We start from the raw sequence: 22,959 nt of genomic DNA on the forward strand, positions 1-22,959 counted from the left end.
CAATAGAATATACATTAAAATAAATTTTAATACACTTCCAATATTTCGGCAACGTCACGTTGCCATTATCACAGGAACTTAAATACAAGACACATGCACGCAAGCACAACACACACAGGATACCCGCCATAGAATATGGTGGAAGAAAGCCACGATAATACACCGTAGTAAATTCAAATACAAAAGGCTATTCATGGAATCAGCCTCAGCCCTAAGAAACAATCCAAACCTAAACAAATTTGGTTGCCAGAGACTGCCCCAAATTTGGGAAACCTACATCAGAAGACCTTCAGCCCAAATGGCCAAGAATACCAACATTGCCCACTAGGGGGAACCATCAGGACTTTTAGGAGAAAGAATAGCTTCCTGCTTCGTACCTCATTTGCTGTGTGTGTTATGCTTGCGTGCACATGTCTTGTATCTAAGTTCCTGTGATAATGGCAACGTGACGTTGCCGAAATATTGGAAGTGTATTAAAATTTATTTTAATGTATATTCTATTGTACGTTGTAATTTCCTTAAGCTATTTAGTAGGAATTTTATATCTCCATATTTGAGCATTTCTGACTGAATATCATCTACTCCAGCTGACTTTCCACATTGTGGGTTTTTGATGACTTTTTCTACTTCAAGTATTGATTCCTGACTGCATTGCTGTTGAGTGTTTTCTACCACCATACAGTCACTGATTGTTTCATTTAGCAATCTTCAGTTTTTATGTCCCCATTATCATTGCTGATCCCTTTTACAGTATGCTTTCCTTCATTTCTAAGCTTTTTCGACAGCCTCTAGAATATTTTGCCACCTTCCTGATATGTTCTTACCAAAGTCTTCCCATGCTTTTTTTTTTAAACTAGATTCACACAGTGAATTCACTTTCTTACATTTTTTTTAATTTAATTTATTCTCTCAGAGCTCATACTGACTTACTTACTAGGAATTCTTGATAAGCTTTCTTATTTTCCTTGGTTTTCTTCTTTAATTTTCCAATTCCACCATGGAGTTCTATTTTTATCCTTGAAGACAATCTCACCACATGCCTCTCTGACTAAATCAACCAGAACTGATCATATCATGTGAAGAAGACTTTCAAAAATCAGGAAAAAAGAAATCCTAAAGGTTCTTCACTATGTGGCAAGTTAAAGGAAGAATAACAATGAAATGACGACTTTAACAAGTGTTGATCGTAGGGAAGTAACAAAAGCAAAACAAACAGTTAAGTAGCTGAGTGATCATTTTGCCAGGGTGTACCATCCAGGTGGTAATAGGCAAAGCCAAATCTGACATTGACTGATGGAAGAGCAGAAGAGACGGTGCTTAGGGTATTCCGAATCTTAATGCAAGCATGGCCATGGGATTATATGTCTGTGTATTATGACAGTGTGCAAGGGAATTATCACCTCCTCTGACCAAGAGCTGTTTAATTTAAACCTCAGTTTTAGAAAGGTGCCAACTGAGTGAAAAGAGAGCAAAATAATTCCAATGAATAAAGAAGGCTCCAAGAGAGAAGCAGCAAATTATAAGTCAATCAGTATCTAAGGAGTTGTGGTTAAGGTATTAGAGAAGTTAATAAACTTCTCCAATATACCTTAATTCAGGACTAGATGGATAGGAATATGATACTTTATAAAGGGCAACATGGTTTTGTGAAGGTAGGTCTTGGCTTAATAATTAGCTTACTTTTTTTTTTTTTTTTAAATAAAGTGGCAATTGAGTTGGACTTTGCAAAGGCATGTGACAGGATTCCACATGGAACCCTGTTGTATAAACTGGAAGAAATAGAGAGAGAGAGAGATGAACATGAAGCTGGTGATTAGGGGACATCTGTCATTAAGGGGCAGGTGGCTGATAGGCAGATATCAAAGAGTAGTTTACAGAGGAGCTAAGTCCAGGAGAATGCAAATGACTACTGGTACTGCATGGCTCAGTAGTCCTTTGCTGTTTAATGTATACATCAATGATATGCAAAATGATTTGAGGGGAAATATTCAGTTGTTTGTTGAATATTTCCCCTCAAATGAATGAATTTGCTGAATGCAAAGCCAGAAATAGCGATAGTCATGAAGCTGATGTAGAGATCTGCAGAATGACTTAAATGGACTGGAAGTATGGAAAAAGATAAATGGTTGACAGTTTAATGTGGCTAAGTGTGTAAGGCGATGCACTTTGGGAAGAAGAGATCACGAGGTTTTTTCTTTTTTTCTTTTTTTTTGCAGGGAAGGAGAGGTTTAATTGTAGACAAGGAGGAGCAGTTTAGAGGATACACTGCAAAGGTGGCCAAAACAGCACATTGGATTATATGGCTGTTGAAGAACAAACACACTGAAAAACAGAGGTAACAAGGTAATTGTTCCCTTGGTAAGGCTCAATAAGACCACATCTAGTCTACTGCACACAGATCTGTCTAGATTCTGTGGGGATGAAGAAGTACTGAAGATAAGTACTTCTTCTCTTCAGTACTTCTGTGGGGATGAAGAAGTGCTGAAGAGATTCAAGTGTCAAAGATTATAGAAGCTCTATGGAATTCTCCCCATGAGAACAGACTGATTCCATTCAAAAACTAGCTGATAGATTAAAAAGAAAGGACATGATAAAAACATAAGTTATTAAAGGGTTTTATAGGATTGACATTGAAAACTTTTTTTTTCAGTATATAGCAAGAAGACAGAGAACAAGGATTTACCACTGTAAATTGTATAAGTGTATAAAGAAAGTATATAAGGTTAGCAAGAAATTGAAGGGATGTGAATGGGTTGTCAGAGGTGGTTGTGAGCACTCTGGCAGCAAATGAGTTTAAGGAGAGTTTAATTCACACAATAAGTAGGTATTGTGTGAATTAAGCTAAGTGATCATGTGATACTCGCTTGTGAAGTGGCTAAGTTTATGAATATTCCATTCAGAAAAGGTTAAATGCTGAACTACAAAGCAGGAAATTATGACCAACTGAGGAGTATACTGGGTTCAGTGCAATGGTATTAGTTGCTGGATGGGAAGAATGTCAACAGTGCATGGAATGCATTTAAAAAATACTTAAAGGATGCAATATTAGAATGTTAGATCTTATAAATCTGTGTAGTCTTATAAAGCAAGAGATTATTCATAAGAAAAGGACGATCTGGAAGGAATACTGTGTGCATAAGGCTGATGTCCATTATGAAAATTATAAGCAGCAAGTCAGAAGAATCATAACTGTTGTATAGAAAGCTGAGTATGAAAAGAAACTGCTTTGCAAGCTAAAGACAACACCAAAGAATTCTATCATTATGCTGCAAATAAAAGAAGGAATGAATACGAAAGAATAACTCTAGTGAATGTAGATGGTGCGAGGGTGACAGATGAGGTTGTTCAATTAATGAGTGCCTGAGCTCACTGCTACCTCAGTATGAAGAAACTCAGGTGTAAGAAGAGGAGATATTACAGCTGTTGCAAAAACTGAATAAAAATTCAGCAATAGGGACTGATGGGATATCAGCACAGATGCTAAGTGTTCAGATGAAATGGCTATTCCTTTGACCAGGCTATATAATTTGAGCCTCAGAACAAGGAAGATTCTGCAGGAGTTGAAAGAATGTATGATAATGCCATTGCACAAGGATGGTGTATTCAACAAAGATTGATGTATCCAACTATCGACCAATCACTATCTCAGGAGTGGTGGAAAAGTTGGTTAAGGCTTGCATGCAGAAATGAGTTGACAGAGAATCTCTATTTTGCAATGAACAGCATGAGTTTAACAAGGGAAGGTCACATTTTAGCAACTTGCTCACATTCTATAATAATGTTATCACTGAGTTAGACAAGAGGAATGGATACATCATGATATTTTTGGATTTTACTAAGACTTTTTACAAAATACAGCACGGAAGACTTCCATAAATTGGAGAATATGGAATTGGATTATAAAATGTTAGCACAGATAAGAGGATGGCTGATTGACAGATATCAAGTAGTATACAGGGGATGTGAGTCTGCAAAATTTAAGGTAACCAGTGGTGTACCACAAGGATCAGTGCTTGGACCACTATTATTCAATTTGTACATTAATGACATTGGAAAAGATTTGACAGGTGACATACAGCTATTGGCTGATGATGCAAAGATAAGTAGGCTAATCAGTAATGTGGATGATATGCAATACTTGCAGAATGATTTGAATAGACTGGAATTGTGGGCATGGGAAAATGCCAGTTCAATGTCAATAAATGCAGGAGTGAGATGGATGGGAGAGGTAGAAAACCGAGTGGTCTGGAAAACCACAGGTGAGACCTTCGTCCAGCAGTGGACAGAACCAAATGGTTGAAGAAGATATCCAATATCATATTATATTGGTGGGATTATGCTAGAAGAAATTGATCAGGCTAGGGACCTTGGAGTGTTAGTAGATAGTTCAGGGTCCATGTAGCAAAGATTGCAAATACAACTCAAAAGATAACTGCAATGTTGAAATGAACTTTGACATGTAAAGAAAAGGATGTCTTTTGCCTCTTTACAAAACCTTGATAAGACCTCACATGGACTATTGTGCACAGATCTGGTCTCCTGGTTTCTGTTGTAATTCTGATATAGTAGAGAGAGAGAGTGCAAAGGAGAGTGTTAAAAATTATATCAGGATTGCAGAATACTGATCATGAAGACATTACAATTTGTAGACTGCAGACACTAGCAAACAAACAAGAGAAAGAGGGATGATTTGATAGACTTACAAACTTCTGAAAAGGTCATACAGGATTTCAGTTGATGGAATTTTTTATGGAAGGTAGAGAAAGGACATGAGGGTATCCTTGGAAGCTGAGAATGAATACCACCAAGAAGGGGGGTGAGATCTAGATTTTTCTCACTCATAGAGTGGTGCATGTGGATGCATGTGTGGATGTGTAAGCAGTGTGGATGAATTCAAGAACAAGTATGACAGCTGGTGCCTTCTTCACTCTCTCTTAATAATAATAATTGTTTTCCCACAATTGAGTCTTCTGCCTCTATGGAAATACCAGTATAATAATAATAATAAATGAGCCAACAATATAATCTAAAGTTTCACAGAATAAAACAAAACTCACAGCATTTAAAGGCAGAGATCGTACTGGATCAAAAATAAAAGATAAAATAACAGATCAAGACTGAATTAATGAACAGATTCAACTAAAAAAAATTTTATAAAGTAGTGGCCTCTCCAACTCCATTATATGGAAGTTGGAAGTGGGACCACTAGCGCTTCTGTAGCACAATTGGAAGAATGACAGTATATTGTACCTTTCAATTGGAAAAGGCCCAAGTTTGATTCTCGTCATTCAAGAGGAATCTTTATATGGGCTTTTTCAACTGAAGGTGAGTTAGCTGATTTCATATGGAGATAGCAGGGTTTTCCCTCCCAGAAATTCAGGTTTTTTCATCTTGCATACAGGCAAATCAGCCTTCAGAACACATGTAATTTACAGACAAAAAATACTGTTGGTGGTGGTGGTGGGCAGCAGATGGCCTTGATGATAGTTGTGTGTAGTAGGACACCTTCAATTTATTGACAGAGGATGGAATTCTGTAATTAATCTATCTTAAATATTTTTCAACTCTGTCTGGGTGTAACTTATACAGAATGAATAATGCACAGTTGTCCCTCAAGTAAACAAGCTACTTGGCAAAAAAACAGCATGGTTTTACTAAATGGAGGTCATATTTTAGCAATTTGCTCATATTTTATAATAATGTTATGGATGAGATGGATGAAGGGAATGGATACACTATGATACTGTTAAATTTTGCTAAGGCATTTGATATGATACCACATGAAAGGCTGTTGCATAAACTGGAAAATTTGGGATTGGAATATAAACTACTGACTTGGATAAGAGGATGGCTGATAGGTATCAGACAGTGGTATATATAGTGGATGGGAATCTACCAGATTTAAGGTGACCAGTGGTTTACCCCAAGAGATCAGTCCCTGGACCATTGTTCGATCTATACATTAATGATATTGAGAAGTACCTGACAGGAGATGATCAACTGTTTTCTGATAATGCAAAGATAGGTAGGGTAATCAGAAATGCTACTGATATACAGCACTTACAGAATGATTTGAATCATCTGGAACAGTGGGCAAATGATAATGGCTATCAATTCAATGTTAGTAAGCGTAAAGTTATGCATTTTAGCATCATGAGCTTTCCAATGGTGTATTAAATTAGTGGGATTATGTTACAAGAAATTGATAAGTCTAAGGATCCTAAAGTTATGGTGGACCAGAAACTGAAGTTCAAAATTCACATTGCAAAAATTGCAAATGAACATTCACATGTAAACATAAAGAAGTTATTTTGCCTCTTTACAAGCCTTCATATGAAAACGTAGACTAATGTGTGCAGATTTAGTCTCCTGGTTCAGAGGGAATAAAGAAGCTGTGGAAAATGTGTAAAGAAGAATAATAAACAAAGGTGATATGAGGATTATCATCTCTGTTTGATTTGTTTGCTTGATTATCCTCATATCAAATGTAGATTATGAGGGTAGACAAAGAATATGTGGACTGCAGATACTGGTAAACAGGAAAAAGAGACATGATATAACAGAGGTCTATAAACTTCTGAAAGGACATTATAGGATATCAACTGATGAAATTTTTCGATATATAGAAGGTGGAGAGAAGAGAGGGGGGGGGGAACATCTACGGATGTGCAGTTAAGAAAGGGATAAGAGCTAGATTTTTCTCTCATGAGCAGAGTGAGTGATGGAACAGTTTGCCTGTTTAAGTAGTGAAGCATTCAGTGTGAACAGTTTAAGAGAAGATATAACAGTTGGTGTGGATGATGTATGGCTTCCCTTGATGAGTCCTTGACAACCTGGAGTTTTGGATGATAATAATAATAACAGAGGTAGAAAAAGCTATCAGCAACCTGAAACTGTCCTCCAGAATATGTAAGGACCAGATTTTTAGTTCATGACAAAAAACTGAAAAATCACAGGAATATAATAAGCATCTCTATTTAAACATCTTAATCACATTTTAACATCTCTACTTAAATTTGTAAACCAGAGAGATCAGGTACTGACCGTTCAAAACGTGTTGTAAATGGAACCTTATACAGAGCAACAACATAAGCTTGAATTGCAGCTCAGTGATTAAAACTAAGATATTTTGGTTTGCCATTAAACCAGGTAGAAAATGTTACACCCTGATAACTTAAGAATGTGAAAATTTCAGTTATCATGATGTAACAAGAGAAGAAATAAAAACCCTGTATAGATAACTAAGTAAGCAAGCTTGTTCTTAAGCAGATATCGTTAAGAGCCTTTGAAAGTAATGAATACAAAAAAAAAAAAAAAAAAAAAGGAAAGAAAAACATGCTTGCATCCAAGTGAAAAATATAGCTGAAATTGTTTGTTGAACTAAATTAAAAAAAAAAAAAAAAGGAAGGGAATTTTATTACAGTTGTGATATGATAAAATAAGGTTAAGTAAAGCAAAGAAGATTAGTCATAGGATTTTGTATGTGAAAGGCTAGTTTTTACCCTTAAAATAAGAGATTAAAGATTCAAGTTAATTCTTAGAAAATTTTGGAAGGGGGATTAATTTAGCATAGATGACATAGAAGTTAGCTTAAACAAAAACCAAAGCTCAAGGTCATAATTCCCAAATTGAGACTTCATCATATGTCAGTCGCGTGCACACGGACCGCATGATGTTTTGGCAGAAAAACACCACTCTAATTGGTCAGTGAAATCAACTCCAGTAAGGGGGGAAGAAAGGAAATTGAAGGTGCCGGTAGGGGTCATCGTATAAAAGGATTAGGAACCCCCCCCCCCCCCCCCACACACACACATGGCTTTGTTCCTCAGGTTTTTCTTCATGAGTCTTCGTATAGGTCTCACACGGCTTTCCTGAGTGATGGGTTAGGAGTTTTCTCTGTCCGACACAATAAGGAAACAAAGTGTGCGGAATTTCGATTCCGTGTTCCTATTGTAAGAAATAAGGGATGCCGTTTAGTTAAAGAGAGAGAAGATAATGTCAGTGTGTTTCATCGTCCAGTGATCGTAACGAGAGAAAGAAAATTCTATAAAGAAGTCAATGCCCACATGGTGAATTTCACAGTCATAGAATAGATGATCCTATGTATGTCCTCGATTGAAGAATGTAAGGTAAAGATTGTGAAAGCCCATCTTAGTGCCAAAGGAACTTAGGAGTGATAAGTTATAGAAGAGTTCGTCCTAGGAAGGTAAAATATCAGAAAAAAGTAGAGACCCAAGTCAAAAGGTACTGTAAAATCTCGTGTCAATTCAAATCATATGTAACTGTAGTCATTATGATTACTGAACAGTAGAAAGGATTAATGAGAATTATATTAGGACTTTAGTACATGTCAAACTAGAATAAAAATGAGCTTGTTAATATTAATTAATACATATTCATGTGCCTAGAGATTTATGCATGTACATTGTATTTTAATTAAGAGAGTTTTGAAGGTCAAAGGTGTGTATTAGCTCAGCGAAAGAATAATTTTAATCCATATTGTCTTAGTGAGAAAATTAGAGTAACTGATTATATATGTCCTAGAAAATACAGAATTATAGCATGATCAAACCAGTAAGGGGTTAGACAAAGGATCAACTAGTTCTAGGATTATACATGTTTGTGTGTATAGAATCTGTTATGGCGATATGATCACAACTCTCGTGTAGGATCTTAACCTAATACTTGTGTTTAGCTAGTGAAAATTTGTATTATATATTCTTATTATTGAATTGAGTTTTATTTGATAAAGGATGAATTATACCATGTTTAAGAGTTCAATAAACTTTTGTTCATTGAAAATACAGTTGTCTGAGAGTGCCGCTCAATGCACCACTTGTAACAACATACAAATCTAATCGCGCGCACTTGGGGGGGGGGGGTTGTTAAGTTACGAGATAAAGGTCACGACTGTATATTAATTTCACACTCAGACATATCTTGGTAATTGCTCCTTGTTTTTGAATTTAATATCTTAAACTAAATGTCCTGAAAGGCACAGTATAAAATAAATATTTAAGGACACTAAGGAGAGGAGAAGCTTGAATATTTGTATTTGGGTGAAATCTCGTATATAAATAAGATTTGGACAAAGACAAGTAGAGTTTCACATGTAAGGATAGTTGAAAGCCTAATAATCGTAAATTGGGACACAACAAAAGCAAGGCTGCACATTGTCACTACTGTTATTATCTGTAGGGATCACATTTTTAAGGAAAGAATAATAAACAAAGAGAAATTTCCTAAGAATTGGAAGATATCAAAAATAATTCCATTACATAAAAATACTATGTGCTAACTATAAACCCAGTAGCGCACTCAGGATTTAATCTTGGAGGGGCCGAGTTGAGTAGACGTTTTGCGAATACACACTACACATCGCATACGACCTATAACTGAGCATCTGCAGCGATCACTAATTCATAAGTAGCACATAACATAAATAAAAAAAATGAATTTCAATTAGGAAAAAATTTTTGGAAATTTTTCTAGTGTTTTTTCCTTTTCTTTGAGGGGTGCCCGGGCCCCTTATCCCCCTCTGGGTGCACCACTGTATAAACCTATCTCTCTACTTAATAAGATTTTCATCCATATTATACAAAACCGAATTAAATCTATCTATGAAGAAATCTTAGAAGAGGAAAAAATGGGCTTCAGAAGTGGCAGAGAAACAGATGATGCAATTTTTGTAATACAGAAACTGGCAGACCTTACAACAGAAAACAATTCTATTCTTTATTGCTGTTTCATCGATTATAAACAGGCTTTCGATACAATAGACAGAAAATACATGATCAAATTCCTTGAAAAAACTAACATAGATCCTATATTATTAATCTCATTAAGTAGACAATAGTGAAATTTAATAAAACGGAAACAGAAGAAATACATTATTGTAAAAGGAGTTATTCAAGGCTGTCCACTTTTCACCATACTTATTTAATATATTAGTAATGTTGGAGAAGCTCTAGACTTCTCAGTAAATGGAACCAACATCACCCATATCAAATATGCAGATGATATAGTCCTTATTAACAGCAAAGAAGATCTGAAATCCATGATTAGCAAAATAAACCAAATTAGCCATAAATAAGAGTATAAATTTCACTAAAATTCTAAAACTAAAATAATAATTATTATTACGGACGACTCCAGGGAGTCCTTAGACTCATCGAGGGAGGCCCTAAACATCATGTCCACAACATGATGTTTAGGGCCTCCCTCGACACTATACGACACTCTCAGAGTATCTATCATACCTTGCCTTGAACTCATTCACCGCCATAGTACCCACAACAGACTCTGGCAGCTTATTCCACTCATTTACCACTCTAAAAGTAAAGAATCCAGCTCTAACACCCTTGCTAACCACACTCTTTCCCAACTTCCATAGGTATCCCCTAGTTCTCCCACCACCAGTCCTGATATCAAAAATATCCTCTGAATTAATCTTATAGAAACCCTTTAGCAATTTGTATGTCTCAATCATATCTCCCCTTTTCCCCCTATCAACTAATGTCTGCAACCCACAAATCTTCAACCTGTTCTCATAAGGTTCATTCCATAGACCTGCTATCATCTTGGTCACTCGCCTCTGGATCCTCTCTACCTCCTCCCCATCAAGAAGAAACCTAGGTGACCAAATCTGGGCACAGTAGTCGAGATGAGGTCAACACTCCCAAGTCCCTGGCCTCATCAATCTCCTGGAGTACAGTTCCACCAATGTTGTATACTGCTGCTAATCTTTTCACCCCAAAATGCATAACCTTACATTCTGTCACATTAAATTGACATCCATTCACCTTAGCCCAGAACTCCAATCTATCCAAGTCGTCCTGCAAGATTTTAACATCTTCTGCATTCACTATTGCCCTACCCTACTTTGCATCATCAGTGAACAAATGAACTGTTCCTCTTAGATCCTTCCCTATATCGTTAATGACCAAATTAAACAGCAGTGGTCCAAAGAACAGAACCCTGCGGCACACCACTAGTTACAGGCAGTCTTTTGGACTCTACTCCTGAATAAACTACTCGCTGATATTTCTCCATCAACCACCCACCTATCCATCTCACCAACCCTATATTCATTCCCACATGTTGTAGTTTATGGATTAGAATTCCATGTGGTATCCTGTCAAATGCCTTAGCCAGGTCTAGCAGTATCACTAAACCCATTACCCTTATCCAGTTCAGCCGTCACTGTGTTATAAAACTTGAGCAAGTTACCGAGGCATGATCTACCCCTTCACAAAGCCATGCTGTCCCCCATACAGTATCTCATTTTCATCAATCCATTCCTGTATTTTTCCCTTGACTACACTCTCCAAGACCTTGACAACGACTCCTGATATGCTGATCGGTCGGTAATTTGCAACAGTAGTCTTGAATCCTCCTTTATGCAGTGGAACTATTTTCCCCTCTTTCCACACCTTCGGGACTAAACCAGATCCGAGACTCAGATTAAACAACATGGTCAAGGGCACTGATAATTCTTTAGCCACTTCACGTAAGACCCGTGGAGGTATACCATCCAATCCCACAGATGTATTCACATTAAGGTTCTGTAATAGACTATTCACCTCCACTTCATTCATCACAATTCCCATATAAACTAACGGTTCCTTCATTTTTTCAATGTCACCACCTGGATGATATACTCTTGAAAAGTGCTCGCTGTATGATATTACCCTTGCAAAGTAATTCCATCGTTAAATCTCAGTAAAACTATCGTCATTCCTTAAAATCATTTTGCCGTGTACAGTTTTTTTTTTTTTGCTTGCAGCATATTGAAAGAACTATTTAGGATTCTCTTTAGCTTGCATAGCTAGTTTCCTTTCATAATATGCTTTTGCTTTTTTTTACCACACTCATTACTCTTTTAGCCTGCACTTTATACCGTTCGTGTACTTGCAGGTAACCTCTTTCTTTAAATTCCTTCTACGGTTGTTTCTTTTTTTGCAGCTCAAGCTTAATGGTGTTATTCATCCATTTAACTCCTACTTGTTTTACTATTCAGACCCTAGGTATACAATCACTCATAACCTCCTGTAAATGCTCCTTGACCACTTCCCACGCTCTATTGACATCCAGCCCTTGCAATTGTACATTATAATGACAATAGGGAAAGAAAAGAAACTAGTTAACATTGATATTGATAATAAATATACTGAACAAGTAACTCAATTTGGGATCACTCATCAGTGAAGATCTAAATTATATGAAAACAATAAATCATAGAATAGATTTGTCTGTAATAGGAAGGCTAAATAAAGTTTGGAATAGTAATAGAATAAGTAAACAGCTGAAACTAAAAATATACAACTGAATGGTATTGTTGTGGTCCTCTATGGATCTGAAAGTTGGATAACAAAGAAAGAAATAAAATTACGAGTGTTTGAATCCAAATGTTTACAAAAAGTAAACCAAATTAAATGGACTGAGAACAAGACCAATCAAATAGTGAGAGATGAACTAAATTACAAGGAACCAATATTAGACTGTTTTCTTTACTAACTTTTCAATATGTCTCCTAGTAGAGCACAATTGTGCTAAATGCAGCAAACTTTTTCTATACTACCTCGTCTACTTTTAGATAAATTCAAGAAATTACAGCTAACCAACAATTTCTTTAACTATCATGATAAATATTTCTTGATAACTATTAAAACTTTGGGCAAGCAATATTGTGATCCATAATCTGATATCAGTCTGACCAAAGATTGAAATAATAGTATCATACCTTGCCCACAAGTAAAGCTTTTCATTAAACTTAATCCTCTAAATATTACTAACTGTGTTATCAATATATTTCCTGAACTTAAATTCTCTATCAATCAAAATACTTAAATCCTTATTTTCATTAACTTTTTCTAAATCTTGTCACATTCAACTTGCATTGATAAAGCTTTTTCTTACTTTTCATTTAATACTACCAAACAGCATATATTTGCAATTGTCAAGATTACATTTATACCAGCTTAAATTAAAAATTTAACTTGTACATTTCACTCTTATAAATATATAACACTTACATATACCCAGTGGTGAGCTATAAGGGGCTCGTATGAGCCCCTTATATAATATATATCAAACATGAAAAGACAGTCAAAATTTATTAAATATTCTTGGGAAAGAAAAAATAATGAAAAGTGATTCTGCTGATTCTACTGCAGTTGAAAATGAATTCGAGGATGAAGTTGAAGATAATACGCACATTGATTCAATGAATATGCAAGAAGTTGGAGAAGAAAAAGAAAATCATTTACCTGATTGCTAGAATGAGAAGCAAGCATCGTATTTCAAAATGCAGTATAATGTAAACTGGAGTGTGTTTTTTTATCTATATTATCCTTATTTCTTTAATATCCTTTTTTTTTAATATCCTGTCATTACTGCGTCATTGTAATATCTTAGGGTTTTTCTATATTTTACTTTATCTTATTTCTTCATATCTCTCTTCTATATTATATATCTTATCGTCAATTCCCAAATCTTTAACTTGTCTCTTTCCCTTATACAACTCTATTAACTTTAAACTTATATCCTCCTGTTCCTTATTTTTACCTCCAGTATTCCTATTTTTATTATACCAAGGATCTCTAGATATTTATTTGAATTAGTGACTGCACCTCAGGAAATCATTTTATGGCATTAAATATTACTACTTTCAGTAGATATCATTCCTTACTCTTATATACAGTGATGTGCACCAGACAGCGAGTTATTTTTTTTTTCATGTAAAATCGTCTCATCATCTCGAAAGTGATTTTATTAAATAAAATATTATAGTTACTGTTACTATCATTTTACAAATAAGAATTCACCTTTGGTAATCACATATAAATAAATAGGACTATAAAATAATGCCCCTTGATTGGTACCATTGATTATCACTTGAAGTATAAAAATAAAAAAATATATAACGTATTTCAATATTATTGTTTACAGATTGTTTGTCATAAAAATCATAAAACTTCTATCGCAAACAAAACAAATTTATTTTGTTTATAAAAAATGCAGACTATTGCATATGTGCAATTATAAAAGATTTTATTCTTATTATATTTTGATAATTAAAAAATGCTTTTCTCATGTAAGATAAATTAACCCCTCCCAATTTTATTTATATAGTTTTTATTAGTCTCAATCCACAGAGGTTTGCAATAATGATTACTAAGCCTAAATGTTGAAATAAAGAGCAATACTACATACTACTATGTTAATGAAAGGGTTCTCACAAATTACAGATCACAAAGATTAGTCAGTGAGCCTCCATAGCTCAGTCAGTCAGTATCAATTATACCCTTTGGATAGAAATACTTGGTTTGAATCCTCTCTAGGAAGAGAAGAACTTTTATCAGTGCTTTTAAGTGAAGGTGAGTGATGGCTAGTCTCATATGGAGATGGAAGGATTTTTTGGCCCAGAAACTCCAGTTTTTTCATCCTTCAAAACAGGAAAACTAGCCAGAATATTGCCAATTTACAGACAGTGCGAAATGTAGACATGATTAACTGCAGTATCATAAGTTGTAAATAGATTTCTAAGAAGACAATTCACTTGGCCGTGATGACAGGCCACTGAGCCTAACATGAAAAGGAAGATAGGATAGAAAAGAAACTTGCAACCTCCTTTCAAGAATTACTTGAAATATCAGATTAGTGTAATTAAAATCTTGGCAACTGCAGCTTTTTTATTTAATTTTAATTAGCTTATTGGTAGAGCTTGTGTGTTTGTGTGTGTATATATATATATACATAGACAGTCACACACACAGTCCTCAACTGACAATGTATGGAACTTACAACCACTCGTACTTATGACAGTCATTCGATTAACACATTCAATGAATACAATACCACCTCACCTCTGCAACCCATGGACCAAGGTACTACTACTGCTCTCTTTAAGGCTATATTATTCAAGAAGTACTTTTGCTCAGGCTATTGCTACTATTGAGAGCAAGAAAACTATCTGATACTATCTGATAGTCAGGAAAATAATATCTTACAGATGCAGCAGGGAGTGAAGTGAAAGCGGAGCATATGGAATGGTGTTTGCAAGAAGCTGTTGTAAATATATGTTCACATATTTACAAGATTCAACAAAGACAAGAAGAGGAAACACAGTCCCCCAAAAAATTTGCAGAAGCATTTTGCCTCTGTTAATAAGGCACTTCAGATGTTTGAGGAAATGGATCAAAACATGGAGAGATTTAGTACAGTAGATAAATAATGTACGTTGTAACTGTCTACTACAGAGAAATTTTTGCAGAAAAGAAAAGCTACGACTAAATTGGACACAATGTACAAATTTTTAAAGCCCACTCCTGATGTCACCTCACCTCTGAAGATGTGCCTAGACCTTGCACAAGTTATATATCTAGTGACCCATCCTCAAAGAGCTCTGTTGCAATACCTGAATTTGCTATTAATTATCTAACCTCCCCTGCCTCTTTTAATGAATTGTTCAATGAATTGTATTAATTAAAGCTGCAGCTTGGAAGAACTACTCTTCACATTTCCAGCTGATTATAATTTTTACATTGTATTATTTCATTATAACCAAAGAGTAAAATCAGTTTAAAATACAACAAAACATGCCTACGCATTTTAGCAGTCCAGCATGTTACGTATCGTTATGGTTCATATAGTGTTTTCTGATTTACTTATGACCTTTTCAACTTACAACATGATAGCGATTGAACTGCATCGTGTGTGCGTGCATGCCAGCACTCAGGTTATCACTGCTACTGAGAGTGAGAAAACCATCAGATACTTTAGTCAGGAACATAATATTTTACAAATGCAGTGTGCGTTTAATATATAACAAGTGGTATATATTACACTATATATTATATATAAGCGCCTCCGTAGCGCAATTGGAAGAACGATGGTACGTTGCGCCTTCAATTGGAAAACGCCTAAGTTCGAGTCTCGTCATGACAGGAGGAATCTTTATATGGACTTTTTCAATCGAAGGTGAGTTAGCCAATTTCATACGGAGGCAGCAGGGTTTTTTCTCCCAGAAACTCGGGTTTTTCATCTCGCATACAGACAAATCGGCCCTTTAGAACACACGCAATTTATAGACAAAAAAAATACTAGTTGTGGTGGTGGTGAGCGGTAGATGGTGCTGATGTAGATGATTGGTAGTAGATGTTCGGTGTAGTGGTGGAGATGGGGAGTTGTACAATGGGTGTCCTCCTGCGATGAGTCTTTAGACTCCTTGGAGGTGTCACGAATAATAATAACATTATGGCCTGTATGTTTCAAAGCTCTCAGAGATTGTTACATACTATATCAGTATTAGTTAAGCATTCTGTTACCATGCCAATAAGGGAAGGGGGATAATCATTGAATAGCAAATTTTAAGTTTCCCAAAAATCCTTTACTCTCCTAGTCCTCCACTATCCAACCACCACCAAAAAATAAATAAAAACAAAATGTATCATAAGCTGATCATATAATTCTTAAATGCTGAGAATCTAATTTCAGTTTTTCTTCTTCTATAAGTCATTAAATAAAAAAAATTAAATTATATATTCTTAAAATCAGATCCACAAAAAATTTATTTACTAATTTTTTTGCTGTTTTTAAGTATATTACTTGGCAAAGGTGTATTAAAAAATTAATTGGCAAAGGTGATAAAAGGTGTTTTTGACATACTGTGTAGCTGGAAATCACATTTGAAAACTGAAGCAACTCTACAATAGTTCAACTTCACTTAAAGCTGAGAAAAAACACATTAGATACAGTAAATAACTTTAATGAGATAAGTACAAATATTTGCTACCAAAACTAACAGTACATCATCAGTGTAAACAAACAAGCAATTCAAAGAAACCAAATAAAAGGCAAATACAATAGCCTGGTTAACCAATAACAGTAAGTGCCATATGCTAGAAAGATCACATCAGATGTATAATAAATCATTTCTGATATTTACACAGGATCTGCCAAATTTTTGAGAGAGAGAGAGAGAGAGAGATGGGCGGGTGAGAATCATTAATTCAAATTAGCCCAATGTCACAGAACTTCAAAACTTTATTTGAAGAGATGTTTATATTTAGAAATGCTTCCATAGAAGTAGTTTCTAAATATGAACATCTCTTTAAGGAGGAACCTACTTCTAAAGAGTACTGTGTTTGACTTCAATATAGCATTGATCTTCACTAATCTCATTTTTCCACAGAACAGCTTGTCTGTTTGAAGTATGTTAAATTACATTCACAAGGAATCTGGTAAACAACAGCTGGAAACAGGCAAAAGTTTGTCTTTTGTAGTTGGTAAGAGATTAGAAATTTTGATGACAGAAAAATTCTTCAAGATTCTACTTGTAGGTTCAGAAATGCCAAAAATATATATAGGATTGGAACCCTGTGTTCTATTGTAGTATCCACCATCATAGGAATGTAGGAATCTATTATCATTTCAATGTGATGACGGTTGTAGCGATTTGATTCCATTAAACTTTTAATGGTGAGAGATCATGTTGTGGTAAGAATGAAGAAAAGAAATGTTATGTGCTCTATTAATTAAGGAATTGACAACCCTGATTTTCTGGAAAGTGGTGTGCAGAACTCTGATCTACAGTAATACCATGCTTATGATGCTTAACTTTATGACAATCCACTCATACAACACTGTTCAATTATGACCAGTGCCCGTGGAAGCAAAGGTTTTAGCGACGTGGAACTCTGATGAGTTTAATGATATGCAGTTCATGCATGTTCATTTATGATATCATTGCTCACTGCATTTCACTGTATTTTGGTGTTTCACTGTGAATTATAAATTGTTTATAACTATTATTTTATTATTATTATTCCTGACACTTCCAAGGAGTCTGAAGACTCATCGCAGAAGGACACCTACAACTGTCTCAACCACTACACCAAACCTCTACTATGAATCATCTCCATCAACGACTACCTCCACCACCACCAAAACTAGTATTTTTTGTTTGTAAATTGCAAGTGTTCTGAAGGGCCGATTTGTCTGTATGTTGTTTTATGTATGTTATTTTGTAGTTATGTTATTTATTTGTTTGTACATACGTACAGATATTTATCTGTATGTATGTTATCTTATTGTTGTTAATAGTAAATAAAATTCAAAGTAATGGGATTGCTACTTCCAGTAAAAAGAAGATGTGTAAACCTATTACATGACATACTGAGATTAAAATGATTCAATTTAGTGTCGATGGTGTATCAAACACTAAGATGGGGGCCGTACACTAAACTTGCTTCGTACTACTGTCACCTTAACTTGCATCCCCTGCACAGAGTGAAATGTACCCAAACCGGAATACATCAAGACTTCCCAACAGTGTGTTGTAATTGACAAACATGGGTAAATGTGGTGATCTTAGCAACTTTGATCATGGACATATTATTGGCACAAGACAGATGGATCATTCTATCACCCAACTAGTAAGAACCCTAGGGTTGTTCTCAAGGGTCTACCACGGGTATACCATCAACAGCTGTACCAGCACCCAGCGAGAAAGTGGTAGCTGACAGCAACTCTACATAGACTGTCCAAGCTCATACAAACTACAGGGCAACAGCCAAACAAATCACATCCAGTTTCAATGTCAGAGGTCCAAGCTGCATCAGTATGCGAACAGTATGGCGTACTCTGCATACCATGGGCTAAAAGAGCTGATGCTCTAATCATGTACCACTGTTGACAACTTGTCATCAGGCACTGTTCCTTCACCTGGTGTCAGGACCATCAAAACTGGAGCACCAGAGTGGATCAGATGGATGCAGGCTCCTGATATGTCAGAGGTCCAAGTAAGAAGGTAGTTAGTTCATTTTTGGAATGAGGTCAAATGTCAAATATATCATCTACATAGCAAAACCATCAATATTTGTTCCACACTAGTGACTGTGAGTTTCAGCATGAAATACTTGTGGTAATTTCATAAAAGTTATTTACTTCGTCTAATGTGTTTTCTTTCTCGATAACCATGTTAGAGGTTCCATTAAAATTGAGATTCATTCAAAGTTGCCTCCATTTTCATGCTACAGATGCCTGCATACATTGTGCATTGCACCACCAACTTTGTGGAAATCACCTCAGGTAAACTAGCTAACTAATTTGTAAAAACTGAGCTCAAGTATATTACAATAAGAAAGCAAGAAAGGTTTTAAAAAAATTGAAGTAATAAATTTAAGCTTATAGGCAGCCTGAAGAATATCCGCACTTTGGTGATGTGAGACAGAAGAAAATGTGGCACATGCCAGTTTTTAGGTTTTACCTTTGTATGCTGCAGACAGATCCATCCAAGATGGAAGATTATATGTTCAACAGGAAACAGCATGATATAAGAACAAGCAGTCAGCTATCAGGAGTATATATATCTCACATCAAAATAGGATGAAAACCTAGACTTGAAAATTCATTCCCAAATTAGGTTATCAAGCACATTTTCAGAAAATTCATCTGCTGGAAATGATTCCTTCATGCAGCCACAGATCTCTTTCTTTGTCAGGAAGTCATGGAATTAACCTGTATAAAAATTATATTAGAACTGACAATCAAAAATGAAATAATTAGCCAAAACATAAATTCTCCCTTGGATAGCTATGAGGAATGAATAATAAGAAAATTTTACACTTTCTAAAAATTTTGAGGTTAATCATAAAAGAAACTACAGTATACAATTTTTCATATACCTACTAGTGGTAAAGCTTTACCTTACAATTCCTTGCATTAGCAAGTTGTACTAAAGTATAAATCACTTAGTAAAGGATCACTTTAGCAGCTTTTAGCTAAAAATGGCAATAAATTAAGAGTATGTCTTTTTTTCAATTAAATGTGATACAAAGTACAGAAACCAGAAGCAATGTTATATAAATTAACAAATTGAAATAAAAGTATTATATTTCACACTAATTACAAGTTGACATCACTTGCAAATCCAAAATGCATTTGAGGCTATCATAGAGGTTAACAGGATGAAATATATAATTGGTTGCTGTTATAATTCAGGAAGGGTATAAGAGAGAAAGTAGATAACATGCATTAGCAAACTAGCACAATTAGTATAGATCGAGAAATTATTATGAGAGATTTATACGATGGGGACAGATTAAGGGAAGGAAATGGAATTTATACAGCTGCTAAGCGATAATTGCCAGCTTGGTTGGTCGAGTGGTTAGCATATCTGCTCTCCAGCCAAAAGGCTGCCGTTCAAATCCCACACTGGGCTTGGATGCTTGTGATTTTCTGTGAAAATACTAGTGGTAATGGTGGGCAGTAGATGGTGTTGGTGTAGTTGGTGGATTGTGGGTGTGGAGATAGAGTTGTAGAGTAGATGCTCTCCCTGGAATTGTCAAATAATAATAATTACCTAAAAGTATGTCATGGAGGGGGGGGGGGGAGGGACACGAGGTTTGAGAATGCTGAATGTGGTTATAGTATCAGAGAACTTAACAGTAATCAATCTAGCTAAGCTAGCTCTGCTTGGAGAAAATGATTGTGTGGTATTCACCTGGGAGATTGCCAGACATGCAGACTTTTCTGCTAAGAAAAGTCGGCCTGGTTGGCCAAGTGGTTAGCGTATCTGCTCTCCAGCAGAAAGGCTGCAGGTTCAAATCCCACTGTGGGCATAAATGTTTGCGATTGTCTGTGAAAACAGTAGTGGTGGTGGGCAGTAGATGGTGTTGGTGTGAATGATGCGGTTCGGTGTAGTTGGTAGATTGAGTGGTGGAGATGGAGAGTTGTAAGTAGATGCCCTCCCTTGATGAGTCTCTGGAATCCTTAGAGGTATCACATGTCATGTCAAGTAATAGAAAGCATGCGATTATGACAAACTGAGGAATCAGCTTTCAGCAGTGCAATGGCATACGAGGGTGGTCTGAAAAGTTCTCGGCCTTGACCATAGATGGCAAAACTATCAGCAAGATTTTTTTTTCCTAAGTTGGTACATCTGTCATAAGCATCCACGTGAAATTGCAAGTGATTTTATCAAGTACTTTGTTTTATACAGCTGTCTGAAGCAAAAGTGTTGTCTGTACCCTTGAAGTCGATAAAATTGAGTATCGTGCGGTTATAAAATTCTTTGTAAAAGAAGGTTTAAAGCCAAAAGAAATTCATTCGAAGTTCATAAAAGTCTATGGGCACTCTTCCGCTTCGTTTTCGACAATTAAAAAATGGGCTACCAAGTTTAAACATGGCCGTACCAGCCTTGAAGATGATCCATGTGAAGGACGTCCAAAAAGTGTAACACCACCAGAAATCATTGATCAAGTGCACGATACAGCATTGGATGACCAGCTAGTCAAAGTGCATGAAATTGCTAAGAATATAGGTATTTCAAAAGAATGTGTAGGATATATTTTGCATGAAGAATTGCATGTGAAAAAGCTTTGTGCAAAATGGGTGCTGCACTTGCTCACAGCAGATCAAAAATGCACTCGTATGAAAATCTCTGAACAGTGCTTGGAGCATTTTAACAAGAATAAAACTGATTTTGTGCATTGATTTATTACTATGGATGAGACTTGGATTCACCATTACACACCAGAATCCAAACAGCAGTCAAAAGAATGGACAGAAGCCAGTTGTTGAGTGCCAAAGAAGACAAAGTCGGTTCCATCTGCAGGAAAGGTCGTGCCAACGGTATTTTGGGATGCTAAAGCATTTTGTTTATTAATTATCTTGAGAAGGGTAAAACCAATAAGTGGGGAATATTATTCCGATCTTTTAAGTAGACTAGACAAAAAAATTCGTGAGATAAGATCCGTTTGCAGAAGAAAAAAATCATCTTTCATCAGGACAATGCATCTGCCCGCAAAGGTGTTTTGGCAATGGGAAAATTAAGGGATCTGCACTATGAATTGTTGGAACATCCACCCTATTCCACATATTTGGCTCCCTCTTACTTCTATCTCTTCCCAAAACTAGAACTCTTCCTCGCTGGTCAGCATTTTTCTTCAAATCAAGAGATGATTGCAGCTGTAGAGGGGTATTTTGCAGATCTTACTGAGAACCACTACAGGGACACGATACTAAAGCATCGCTAGAATAAATGTATTAGTCTTAAGGGAGATTATGTTGAAAAATAAAAATAATTTTGAAATTATAAATTCGTTTTTTCATTGTTAGGCCGAGAACTTTTCAGACCACCCTTGTAAGAATTTGGAGGAGAGATGTAGGTGGTGAATGGGAGGTGGTCAATGGATGATTGAAGAAAGCGGTATTAGACTGTATACCCTCCTGATGCTGGGTACACAATGATCTGAATTGTGATTTGTGAACTATACTGATGGAACTGAACTGCAGGAAACTGATGAAGCCAGGGACTTGGGAGTAACTGTGAACAAGAAGGGCAAGGAGAAGTTTAGAGGGCAAATCACAAAGGTGACCAAAACAGTGCATTACATGGTTGTTGAAGAACACATTGACAAGTGGAGATAGGGAGGTTATTGTTACCTTTTATAATGCTTTCAAGAGACTATGTCAGACACTGCTGTGCACAGTTCTAGTCACCTGGATTCAGTGGGGTTGACGATTCAGAAACAAGTGATAGTTTGTAGAAGGTCTATGGAATTCTACTTATGAAAACAGACTAAAGGTCTGTAGGTTTCAAAAACTAGCAGATAGGCGAAAAAGAGGAAACATGATAGAAGCAAATAAGTAATTAGAGTTTTATAGGACTGACAATGAATACTTTTTTTTCAGTACATGGCAGGAAGGGAGAAAATGAGGGGTCACTTCTGGAAAATGTGAAAGAGTGTGGTTAGCAAAGGTATTAGGATTAGAACTACTCTTTTTGCTTGGAGGGTGATGAATGAGTGGAATGGATTGCCAGAGATGGTTGTATGTGTTTCATTAATGAATGAGTTTAAAAGAGCAGGTATCATAATCAATAATATCAATAACAAAACAAGAAAATTAGCTTGTGTATGTGTGTGTGTGTGTATATATATATATATATATATA

The 22,959-nt window shown here is 35.8% G+C and overlaps 1 protein-coding gene across 4 annotated transcripts in view; it reads right to left on the minus strand.

Moving 5' to 3' along the window:
• The window catches only part of LOC150092624 (uncharacterized), a 79,328-nt gene that overhangs the window by 23,120 nt on the left and 33,249 nt on the right, over window positions 1-22,959 (minus strand). For 3 of the 4 annotated variants that reach the window (XM_090414662.1, XM_090414663.1, XM_090414661.1), the window contains exon 3: window positions 19,271-19,521. The exons of the other annotated variant lie outside the window; for it this stretch is intronic. The gene's annotated coding sequence lies outside the window, so the exon portion shown is untranslated. The remainder of the gene's footprint in view (window positions 1-19,270; window positions 19,522-22,959) is intronic. 4 annotated transcript variants of the gene reach the window in all.

The sequence above is a fragment of the Typopeltis vanoorti genome, chromosome 25, assembly GCF_054136105.1.
Source record: "Typopeltis vanoorti isolate ZY-2024b chromosome 25, IOZ_Tvanoo_1.0, whole genome shotgun sequence".
NCBI classification, from domain to species: domain Eukaryota; kingdom Metazoa; phylum Arthropoda; class Arachnida; order Uropygi; family Thelyphonidae; genus Typopeltis; species Typopeltis vanoorti.